This window comes from Oratosquilla oratoria, chromosome 41 (assembly GCF_046742065.1).
Source record: "Oratosquilla oratoria isolate Oo_2021 chromosome 41, ASM4674206v1, whole genome shotgun sequence".
Taxonomy (NCBI): Eukaryota; Metazoa; Arthropoda; class Malacostraca; order Stomatopoda; family Squillidae; genus Oratosquilla; species Oratosquilla oratoria.
Window position 1 is genome coordinate 24,255,869 of NC_134817.1, and position 12,927 is coordinate 24,268,795.

The window sequence follows — 12,927 nt, forward strand, 5'->3', positions numbered from 1 at the left end:
AAATGGCCTCTCACTCTTCATTCCTGAGATTACACAAAATCTCTCTTGGACTGAACACCATATGGCAACATTACGGATTCTTTGAACATGCGCACAATGCAAAGATCTTACCTGTCCATACCTTAAAGATGTTGTTGTTTTTGTTATCATTATTACTATTATTATTATTATTATTATTATTATCATTATTATTATTATTATCATTATTATTATTATTATTATTAATTATTATTATTATTATTGTTATCATTATTATTATTATTATTATTATTATTATTATCATTATTATTATTATTACATATACCAAGGCTTTTTCCCACTAACAAGGGAGGTAGCCAAAAAGGAAAAGGCATAAAATCGCTCCCACCCATTCCATCCCTGAATACAATCCACACCCCTCCACCCTACCTCTTATCTTAGCACCTCCTGGATGATGGGTCATCCCTGCACCTTGTAAACTGCCCTGGGTCAGAAGCAGTGTCGCTAGACACAGCACATCCACAGCAACGCCGCTTCATTAAATCAGCGACCCCCCCCCTCTCCGTCTCCCCATGCATAAAAGGAGAAGACGGGGAGAAATCCCTTCGGACTGCGTCAAATTTTGCTCACACATACTACCTCACCCCCCATCACCCCGCCCATTCCACCTCATCCATTACAACATCATCGATATACAACCATTCTCCATTCACCCCTGTCTTCTGTCCTCTCCCGTCCTTCCTCAACAGACATTCCCCTCTTCCCCAAAGCCCCCTGCCCCTCATCCTAGGACGTCCCCTCATGTTCACTCCCTCCACATCTGCCTTCCATACCTCTTTTACTAGTCTTTCTTCACTCATTCTTTCTATGTGTCCAAACCATCCCTGAGGTGGGGGAAAAGAATACTGCCACCAAGTATTTCCACTTGGAACGTAAGAGGCGAGAAGAAAGGGACGGGGAGTGGAACTAGGCATCCTTCTCCTTGTAGCCCCACAGGGGACATTCCTAAACGAAAAAAAAAAAAAAAAAAATTATTATTATCATCATCATTTTTATTAATTTTTTTTAAACTGATGGACTGGGATTTTGGACTTAATTTTGGTCCTTAACTAAAGTGTAACGAGACTGTCCACAGGGATAGAAGCGCCGATGACCCATACCATAAAACCCTCATAGACCCTTCCGGTGTGTTCCTTACCAAACTCCATGGGGTCTACTCCCACCCCCTTCTCCCCCCCCTTTTTTCTTTATATAAGTCTCGCTACTCCGAGATCCAAACCAGCCTAAGACATGACAGAACAAAATCCCCTGTAGACACAAACGAAATGTACAATCACACATAGGAATCGAGAGGGTCCAATTTGAAAAAATTCTACGGGTATGGGACGCCGAAATTGGTAATTCAAATCTTCCAGACTAAAATGCCTGTATTCCGGATCCTGGAATAGGAAAGAAATTAACCGATGGAAGGCTCCATCCACCCGGATAAAGGGTCAAACTCCCCGGGTTCGGATCCGGGAGGAGCCTGCGCACGCCAGGAGGCGCTGAGTAGCTGCGGCCGAAGCCGTTACCCCTCTGTTATGCTCTTCCGAGAGTGTTGGGGCTGGTAGTTAATGTTGGGAATCAGAAAGGAGTGCGGGATTCGAACACTTGACAAAGAAGTTGCGACATCAGCACGCTTCCACTGGAGTCAATAGTGCACAGAATCCACATACGAGCTGAATGAAATCATCTGGCACTAGCAGCAGCAAAGCACACACACACACACACACACACACACCTCATGGTTCTCGTCTGCCACTACGGCGGTCCGGGATCGAATCCCGCCCAGGGCTGAAATAATTTCAGTATCGCTGCGCTGCGGGTTGTTACTCTCGTGGGCGGGGAGTTGGATGTGTGTGTGCGTGTAAGGTCACAGTATCACCCATAGATCGGTCATATACGACCTCTGAACTCTCTTCCGGGAGGTTGATTACTGTCATTCACCAGTCCAGCACGTGATCCAAGACCATGGTGAATCACACACATATGCACACACACACACGCATGCACGTGCGCTAAACACATCAAGTAAATTCTCAAATATTTACATTTACGGCTTGATGTTTGATTTTTTTTTTTTTTTTGTATCTTTACGTAGGGGAAAGAATACAGAAAACTACGAACGAGCTCACAATAAACTATAAACTGGCTCAATGATTATCATATCCCATCAACTGCACACAAGAAACACCTTTTTTCGTTTTCAAAACCTTTTTTTCCCCTTCACACTCACCGATAGTAAGACGGATACTAAACAATTCTTGAGAAATTAAGCTTTGACGGGATAATTCCCCCCCTTCAAGTCGTATTTTCTTTACACAGCGCGCCTATGCGGAGCAGAGCAAATCCCTGGAGGAAGAAAAATTCTTGACGAAAACAATCCACTTAATCTTATTTTCTTCTCCAAAATTTATGGATACTGACGTTTCCATACCACCCACCCCGACCGGCCGGCCCAGCTCCCCCCCCCCCCAATACACGAAACGCCTCAACTTCTCCTCCCCTTCGAGAGTGAGCACAAGAAATAAGGAGAGGGAGAGAGAGGGAGAGAGGGAGGACCTGAGAGAAAGAAAAAAGAAAGAAAGAGAGAGAGAGGGAGACAGAGGGAGAGAGGGTGGAACGGAGAGAAAGAAAAAAGAAAGAGAAAGAGAGCGAGAGAAAAAGAGAAAGAGAGAGAGGGTGATGAAGGTGGAGAGGGAAAGAGAGAGAAGAGAGAGAGAGACAGAGACAGAGAGAGAGAGAGAGAGAGAGAGAGAGAGAGAAACAACGGCACCTTTGGGGATCGAGGAGTCTTGTGTCGTAACATTGCCTTTGTGTCTAAAAACTAAGATTTCATTTTTTCTTCAAGCTTACATGGCTCCAATTTCTATCAATCCATTTCGCCATTTCATCCATTACCCGCTCTGCGAGGTGGCTAGGCATGAAAGCCTTTCTCGGAGGTCGCTGAGCCTTTCCTGATGTCACGCGCTGACTCATGCGGGTTCGAACCTCCCCACTGGGTTTCACCTCCAGACGTCGCGAACTCCCCCTGTCAGGAGGCTAGGACGGTGCCCCTTGCAGAGTTTGCGCGTAGAATTGGATGAACTATGCCCTTGGTCCAACTCGCTGGCGCCAGTTTTTAGTACTGCCGTCACCTCGACCTACGCCGAAAGTGGCGACGCTCTAATCCGCTTCGTCAGTCTTTAAAATCATGAGGAGCTTACGCTAGGAGGTGTTTAGCTGTCGTCGGTGGTCGCCGGGAATAAAACTCGGGCTCATGTAGCCGAGAAGTGAGCTCGAAGCTCAATGTCTCATCCTGGCACATAGTGATATATACTTCATAATAAATTTTTCTCCAACCAGATATTGCGGTATTCTTAATGTAAGAACATAAAAATGGAGGAGACTGCAAAAGACCATAAGGCCTACACCAGGTAGTTGCATGTTCCTTAGCACCTATCACCGCTATCCATAAAGTTATCTTATCTCTCATAACAACCAACAGTTTCACTACTCACTACATAGTTACTAAGTCTATTCCAATCGTTAACCAATCTGTTGGTAAACCAGTTCTTGACTACTTCCTTCTTGAATCTAAATTTGTCCAATTTAAATTCATTACTGTGAGTCCTGCCCCTGTTGTCTTCATATTATGTCGAACACAACATTAGAACATAAGAATGGAGGAGACTGCAGGAGACCATATGGCCTACACTAGCCAGTTCCATCTCCTTTACCGCTTTTCATTCCTATCCATAAAGTTATCTCATATCTCTTAAAGAAAAAAAAATGTTTCAGAGATCACTATATGTTTACTAAGTCTACTCACTAATTCAGGTTCAAAAAGTAATATTCTATGATGAAAGAAGGCTGAAATGAACTAAAAGCATGATGCACAGCTTCATATAAATCACGCGTGTTTGCTGAAACGACCTGAAACAGCATCAAAATGCAACAAGTATTATTACAATAACTTGATCTATTTCTATTCATTTATTTTTATTTTATTCGTTTACTACACATTTAATTTCTATTCTATATATACATATATATTTTTTTTCTGGGGGGGGGATGAATATCGGAAGCATAATAAAAATTGGTTACAATTCCAAACACATTTCCAGTAAAGAATTCCTTGCAATGAATGCCACCTCATTTGTTTTCAAACGTCATTTAAATTCTTTGACAATGTTTTAGCGATATTTTGTGCAACAAATCCCTCATTTTACGCATTTTTAAAACATTTCCTGAAACAAAATCCACGCACCATTTTTCCATAATCATTACATACAAAAAAAAAATGGTGGGTTGGGGGTTAAGACCATCAACAAATTTTCCTTAACCAACATAGATAGAGGCGCTGGGAAACTCAGATCCATAACTCCATTTTCAATCATTCTTTCCAAGCCCGCAGGACAAGCTGGCCGTTTCCACAGTAAAATAACGACGTCCATTTGCTTCTAGTTTGTTGGTTTAGTAATTATATTTAGCGGCTCTTACTTCTGAGGTTAATTTAATTCGTTTTAAAGTTGGTGAACAGAAGCGAGCCGAGGGCCCATTCCATGCACTTTCTGCTTGCATTTCGTTCTGGCTCCTCAACTATGAAACTCATATGTATATATATATATATATATATATATATATATATTATATATATATACACTATATATACATAATATATATATATATATATATATATATATATATATATATAATACACACACACACACACACACACACACATATATATATATATATATATATATATATATATATTTTTTTTTTTTTTTTTTTTTTTTCTCCAGATGTCGGTCAGGAGGTTAGACCCACGTTAGGTTACTCTAGGATTACTGAAGAAGTTGAGCATTCACCCTTAACTACAGCAGAGCCCCTTTTGCATGCTGTAGATGTCACGAACTTCACAAAACTTTTACAGGCACGAAGCCACAAAATGTAAATACAGAAAGGATACTTTCTTGCTATAAAAAATAAATACACGAATAAAAATAAACAGATTAATAAATGAACGAAATAAATGAACAAGTAAATACAGTAAGTAAAATCAAATCAGACGATAGAATATATAAATACATAAATCCTTTCTTGGACAAGATTCTTCAGGGTCGACGAGGATTGGGGAGAAGCAGGAAAAGGAATGGAGGAGATACGGGAAAATGTAGAAGGAATGAGTACGAGACGAGAAGAATAAAGAGGAAACAAGAAAAATGGGAAGAGGGGTCCGACATCAGATAGAAAAGAGTGCTGCCGGTGGACGGGAAGATGGGGTGCAAGGGGAGAGGGAGAGAGGGAGAGGGAGAGAGAGGGAGAGAGGGGGAGGGAGAGAGAGGGAGAGAGTGGGAGGGAGAGAGAGGGAGAGAGGGGGAGGGAGAGAGAGGGAGAGAGGGGGAGAGTAAGAGAGAGTGAAGCAGACAGATAGATAGATAGATAGATAGATAGATAGAGAGAGAGAGAGAGAGAGGGGGGGAGTGGGGAAAGAGAAAGAGAGAGACGGAGAGAGAGAGAGTGTGGGGAGAGAGGGCGAGAGTGAGGGAGGGAGAGAAAGAGGGAAAGAGAGAAAGGGGGAGAGAGAGAGAGAGAGAGAGAGAGAGAGAGAGAGAGAGAGAGAGAGAGAGAGAGAGAGAGAGAGAGAGAGAGAGAGAGAGAGAGAGAGAGAGAGAGGGGGGGGGGGGAAGGAGAGAGAGGAAGAGGGATAGAGTGAGAAAAGAGTGGCTGAAATAGAAATGCACACCAACAGAAATTCGGGGAAATGGGAGAAACCTGACGATAGAAAGACACGGAAATGAGTAATAAAGAAGGTGGGAAGATAAAAAGAGAGAGAGATAGTAGAAAGATAAGGATACAGAGGGATGAGCAGAGGGGCAGAAAGGATAAGAGAAAAGAGGAGGAGGAAGAGGAGGAGGAGGAGGAGGAGGAGGAGGAGGAGGCGGACCAGGTGATTACAGAAAAAGGGAGGGAATGTTGTGACAAGATAAGAAAAAAAGAGGAGAAGAAGAGAGAGGCGAGTTGGGGAAGAGAGGTATGAGAAGATATATGGAAGAAAGGGGAAAGGAATGGGGGGAGGGAAGAAAGGCAAAAGAGAGCAAACTGGTTAAGAGTAAAAATGGATAAGAGAGGGAGACGCAAGGACACCAGGAAAAAAAAAAAGAGTAGGAATAGAGAGTACAAAGAAAAAGTGTTACAGGCGAACCAGGAAAAAAAGAGGAGCGAAAAGAGAGGTCAATGGAAAGATGTTACAAGGAAAAGAGAGGATAAGAGAGTACATACATATACATATACCAAAGGCTTTTTCCCCCTTACACGGGAGGTAGCCAAAAAAAACAAAGGCATAGAAACCACTCCCACCCATTCCATCCCCTACATACTCCACTCCCCTCTACCCTCTTATCTTAGCACCTCCTGGATGACGGGTCATCCCTGCATCTTGCCCACTCTAGGCAAGAGGGAAAAGGATAACGAAAAAGAGGAAAGGGAAAGGAAGGAAAGGGCAATCAACAGATCTCACGAAGGTTTAGAGAGTGTGGGAAGGGGGTTAAAGGGAAGGAGTTTAAGGGAAGATGGTTAAGGGAAGGAGTTTAAGAGAAGGTGTTAAGTGAAAGGGGTTTAAGGGAGGATGGTTAAGGAAAGGAGTTTAAGAGAAGGTGTTAAGTGAAAGGGGTTTAAGGGAAGGGAGTTAAGAGGAGCTTAAGGAAAGGTGTTTCAGGGAGGGGGTTTAAGGGAAGGGGTTTAAATGAAATATATTAAGGGAAGGGGTTTAAGAGAAAGATATTAAAGGAAGGGGTTTAAGAGAAGGGTTTAAGTAAAACGAGTTTAAGGGAAGGGGATTAAGATAAGGAACTTAAAGGAAGGGGTTTAATGGAACGGGTTTAAAGAAAAGGGGTTAAAAGATGGGGTTAAGAGAAGGGTTTAAGTGATGTGGGTTAAGGGAACGGATTAAGAGAAGGGAGTTAAGAGAAGAGGCTTAGGGAAAGGTTTTAAGAAAAGGGGATCAAAAGAAGGAGCTTAAGGAGCAAAGCTCAAGGAAAGGGGTTTAAGGGAAGGGGTTTAAGTGAAGTGGTTTAAAGAAAGGGGCTAAAGGGAAGGGATTTAAGAGAAGGGTTTAAGAGAAGGGGATCATGACGAGCTTAAGGGAAGGGGTTTAAGGGAAGGGGTTTAAGTGATTGGATTAACTGAAGGGGATAACAGACGGGGTTTAAGGGAAGTAGGTTAAGAGAAGGGTCTAAGAGAAGGGGATCATGACGAGCTTAAGGGAAGGGATCTAAGGGAAGGAGTTTAAGGGAAGGGGTTCACTGAAGTAGATAAAAGATGGGGTTTAAGGGAATGTGCTTAAGGGTAGAGGTTTAAGGGAAAGGGTTAGGTAAAGGGAGTTTAGTGAAGCGGCTCAAGAAAAGAGGTTTAAGGGTAGAGATTTAAGGGAAGGGGGTTAAGTAAAGGGGGTGAGGTGAAGGGGTTTAAGGGAAAGGGTTTAAAGGAAGGGGTCTGAGTGAAGGGGGTTATGGAAAGGAGGTTAAGGTGAGGACGAAGAAAAATCTAGATTTTCGGGTACCTTAATCGTGTTTATTCTGTCTGCCGCCTAAGACCTTGCTCACACTAACGGTTTGAACCGCGCGGAAACCGCAGCGGTACCACATAGTTAAGGAAAAACTGCACGGTTGTGTAGGAACGCATCTATGGACTTACATTGTAAATGAACTGCCGCGGTTGAAAACACGGCGGTTGGAACCGCTAGTGTGAACAGGGGCGTAAGGAAGAATACAGGAACCAAGGGATGAGAAAAACGAATGGAAAGAATAATTGACGAAAGGGAAGGAAAGAAAAAAACGAGGAATGGAAAATAGGATACAGAAATAAGGGAAGGGTAGGATAGGGAAGGAAAAAGAAGGTAAGACTAGAGATAGGAAAGGAGGAAAAGGAGAGGAAGGAAAACAAAAGGAAAGAAAATGGGGAATTGGGGAAACAAGAAAAGGGGAAGAATAGAGAAACGATAGAAAGTAGAAGAATAAGGAATGAAGGAGGAGGAAAAGGAGAAAAAAAAATAGAAGGACTAATAGAAAAAGTGAAAAATAAAGGATATCTATATGTACCAAGAGCTTTTCCCCCCCCTATAAGGGAGGTAGACAAGTTAGAGACAAGTACCCACTCCAACCCCCTTCATTCCCCTCCACCACTCTTTACAAAGGATTACAAAGGCGGAGCATGCCGACAGGAGACCTTTTGGTCCATATCTAGGTCGGATGCGAAAAAAAATCATAATGATAATAAATTAATAAATAAAAAAACTATAATAATGTAAATAACAAATAAAATACATAAATAAATGCATAGGTATAGTTAAATAATAAACAAACAGGTAAATAGTAAATAATAATAAATTGGCATATAACTAATAATAAATGAGAATCAAGCAGACAAATAATAACAAAACAAAAACAAAGCATTACAGCATCTTGCTTAGGTGTTTATCTAAATGATTCTTAAAGCTTCGAACTGAACTACATTGCACTACCTGTGCAGGAAGTTTATTCCATTCATTGACTACACAGTTGGCGAAGTTGTTTCTACCCACTTCCAAATTGAATCTATTTCCGGACAGTTTGAGACCATTGTTTCTTGTCTAATTCTCATTCATCTCAGCTCCTCATGGATGACGGGTCATCCCTGCATCTCCCAACTGCCCTGGGTCAAACGCAATTCAGCAAGACACAGTACATCCACAGCAAGGCCGCTTCACTTAATCGGCGACCTCCCAACCCGTCTCCGTCCCCTCATGCAGAAAAAGAGAAGACTGGGAGAAATCCCTTCGGGCTGCGCCAGAATATCATTCACATATAAGTATCATCTATATACAATTTTTTTCCACATAATGAAGAATGAAGAAAAAAAGAGAAAGGAAGTGAGGGACTAAAAAAGAAAATTAGAAAAGAGAGGAGCTGGAGGAGGAAAACAAAAGAGAGAGAGAGAACTGGAGAGAGATGATTTATAAAGAGGTCAGATGACCTGAAAAAGAGCAAAATATGGAAGAAAACCGAATTGGGCAGGAATGGAAAGTCTTCAAGTGGAACATGAATGAAATGGATTGGAAAGTCGAAGAAGGAAAGAAAAGAAAAAAGAAAATGAAAAACTGGGAAAGGGAAGAGGTCCGAAAGACAAAAAACAGAGAGAGAGAGAGAGAGAGAGAGAGAGAGAGAGAGAGAGAAAGAGAGAAAACAAGAGTGAAAAGACAATATAACAACGAAGACCAAAAGAGAAAATAAAATGAAATATGAAAAGAAAAGAAAAAGAGAAAAAGAGAAAAAGAGTGGAATGGACTTGTTGGGTGAGGAAAGGGGAGCGAGAAGGAAGGGAAAGAGAAAGATTAACAAGAAGGAAATAAGAAACAAATGAAGAATAAGAAGCAAATGGAAAGACTGAGCGTCAGCCATGAGGCGGCAGGAACGGGAAACGGGAATATACGAACATAAGAACATAAGAATGAAGGAGACTGCAAGAGACCATAAGACCCACACTAGACAGTTCCGTATCCATCGCCACCCGTTATCCCCATCCATAAAGTTGTCTAATCGTTTCTTAAAACAACTTTGCTCAAGAATGGGGAGGAATGGGGGAAGAATGGGGAAGATTGGGGCAAATTTGGAGAAGGATGAGGACTGGGGGAGAATGGGGGAAGATTGGAGAAGAATTGGGTGAAGATTGGGGGGAGAATGGGGAAGGATGGAAACAAATGGAGAAGAATGGGGGGATTTGGGGGGAAGAATGGGAAAGATTGGGGAAATTTGGAGAAGGATGAGGAGGACTGGGGGAGAATGGGGGAAGATTGGAGAATTGGGAAAGATTGGGGGAAGAATGGGGAACGATGGAAACAATTGAAGAAGAATTGGGGGATTTGGGGGAAGAATGGGTAAGATTGGGGAAATTTGGAGAAGAATGAGGAGGACTGGGGGAGAATGGGGGAAGATTGGAGAAGAATTGGGGAAGACTGGGAGAAAAATGGGGAACGATGGAAACAACTGAAGAAGAATTGGGAGATTTGGGGGAAGAATGAGTAAGATTGGGGGATTTTGGGGAAGAATGGGTAAGATTGGGGGAAGAGTAGGGAAGACTGGAAAAAATGGTGAGGAATGGGAAAGGCTGTGATAATAATAGGGGAAGAATGGGGAAGCCTAAGGAACATTGGAGAAGAATGGGGGAATGGGGGAGGTTGGGGAAGAATGGAGAAGAATGGAGAGGACTGGATAGAGCGGGGAAGAAGGTAGAATTGATGAGAGGATTGGGTAAGAATGGACACCAAGTGACGGGAGAGGGGGGGAGCACGGGTGGGGGCAGAGGGGGAAAAGTGTTGGGGAATAAAGGGAGAAGTGTTGGGGAGAGAGGGAGAGAAATGGTGGGGGAAAGTGGAAGAAATGTTGGAGGGAAAGGGAGAGAAATGGTGGGGGAAAGTGGAAGAAATGTTGGAGAGAGAGGGAGAGAAATGTTGGGGAGAGGCGGAGAAATGTTGGAGAGAGAGGGGGAGAAATGCTGGGAAGAGAGGGAGAGAAATGTTGGGAAGAGAGGGGGAGAAATTTCGGAGAGGGGAAATGTTAGAGAAAAGAGGGGAAGAAATGTTGGAGAGAGAGGGAGAGAAGTGTTCGGGAGAAGGAGAGAAGTGTTGGGGGAGAGAGGGAGAGAAATGTTGGGGGAGAGGGAGAGAAGTGTTGGGGAGAGAGGGAGAGAAATGTTGGTGAGAAAGGGAGAGAAGTGTTGGGGAGAGAGGGAGAGAAGTGTTGGGGGAGAGAGGGAGAGAAGTGTTGGGGAGAGAGGGAGAGAAATATTGGGGAGAGAGGGAGAGAAATGTTGGGGAGAGAGGGAGAGAAGTGTTGGGGAGAGAGGGAGAGAAGTGTTGGGGGAGAGAGGGAGAGAAATATTGGGGGAGAGAGGGAGAGAAGTGTTGGGAGAGATAGGGAGAGAAATGTTGGGGGAGAGAGGGAGAGAAGTGTTGGGTGAGAGAGGGAGAGAAATGTTGGGGGGAAAGAGGGAGAGAAATGTTGGGGGGAAAGAGGGAGAGAAGTGTTGGGGGAGAGAGGGAGAGAAGTGTTGGGGAGAGAGGGAGAGAACTGTTGGGGGAGAGAGGGAGAGAAGTGTTGGGGAGAGAGGGAGAGAAGTGTTGGGGGAGAGAGGGAGAGAAATGTTGGGAGAGAGAGGGAGAGAAGTGTTGGGGGAGATAGGGAGAGAAGTGTTGGGGGACAGAGGGAGATAAGTGTTGGGGAGATAGGGAGAGAAATGTTAGGGGAGAGAGGGAGAGAAGTGTTGGAGGAGAGAGGGAGAGAAGTGTTGGGGAGAGAGGGAGAGAAGTGTTGGGGGAGAGAGGGAGAGAAGTGTTGGGGGAGAGAGGGAGAGAAGTGTTGGGGGACAGAGGGAGAGAAGTGTTGGGGAGATAGGGAGAGAAATGTTGGGGGAGAGAGGGAGAGAAATGTTGGGGAGAGAGGGAGAGAAGTGTTGGGGAGAGAGGGAGAGAAATGTTGGGGGAGAGAGGGAGAGAAATGTTGGGGGAGAGAGAGGGAGAGAAGTGTTTGGGGAGAGAGGGAGAGAAGTGTTGGGGGAGAGAGGGAGAGAAGTGTTGGGGGAGAGAGGGAGAGAAGTGTTGGGGGAGAGAGGGAGAGAAGTGTTGGGAGAGAGAGGGAGAGAAATGTTGGGGGAGAGAGGGAGAGAAATGTTGGGGGAGAGAGGGAGAGAAGTGTTGGGAAAGAGAGGGAGAGAAGTGTTGGGGGAGAAAGGGAGAGAAGTGTTGGGGGAGAGAAAGGGAGAGAAGTGTTGGGGAGAAAGGGAGATAAATGTTGGGGTAGAGAGGGAGAGAAGTGTTGGGGGAGAGAGGGAGAGAAGTGTTGGGGGAGAGAGGGAGAGAAGTGTTGGGGAGAGAGGGAGAGAAGTGTTGGGGGAGAGAGAGGGAGAGAAATGTTGGGGGAGAGAGGGGGAGAAATGTTGGGGGAGAGAGGGAGAGAAGTGTTGGGGGAGAGGGAGAGAAATGTTGGGGGGAGGGGGGGAGAAAGGTTGGGGGGAAGAAGCTGTTGGAGACTCCGTTCTCCCCTTCCCCTGATAGCATCACCGGAGGGGGAGTTATGCGATGAGATCGATGAGACAGCAGAGTTCCGAGTCTGTTCATTATGAGATCAATAGTTCAAGACAATAAAGAAAGCAAGAGAGATCTTGCAGATATACACCTTCATAATCACCCCTTTCGGTGCTGCGTCTATGGGTATATCCCCTTTGTCACGAAGAGGCAGTCTACACACGAGGTGTGCCGACGTTGTATATAATGTTCCTGTTTTATTTGAGGCTTTTGTGATCGTGACCCCGTGGGTCGAAACGTTAAGGCACTAAAATTTTCTCATTAATCCTAGTCTACTTTCTACATCTTCAGTCTCAAAGTCATTATATATCATATTCAATATACATACATACATACATACATATATATATATATATATATATATATATATATATATATATATATATATATATATATATGCGGAAAAAACACCAAGGAAAAAGATAAACTGATGACCAAGCGCTTTCGTGTATTCAGACATCCTCAGGGTACATGTACCCTGAGGATGTCTGAATAGACGAAAGCACTTGGTCATCAGTTTATCTCTTTCCTTGATGGTTTTTCCGCATATTTAGAATCACGAGTTTATGTGATTTCTCATGCATGTGTGTATATATATATATATATATATATATATATATATATATATATATATATATATATATTTATATATATATATATATATATATATATATATATATTACAGTAATTCACAAGGCACACGTGAAAATAATATGCAGAAAAACCACTGGGAAATAAGAAGCTTAGTCCGAACGTGTAGACATTATCAAGAGATTCCTTGATAATGTCTTAAATAGACGAAAACG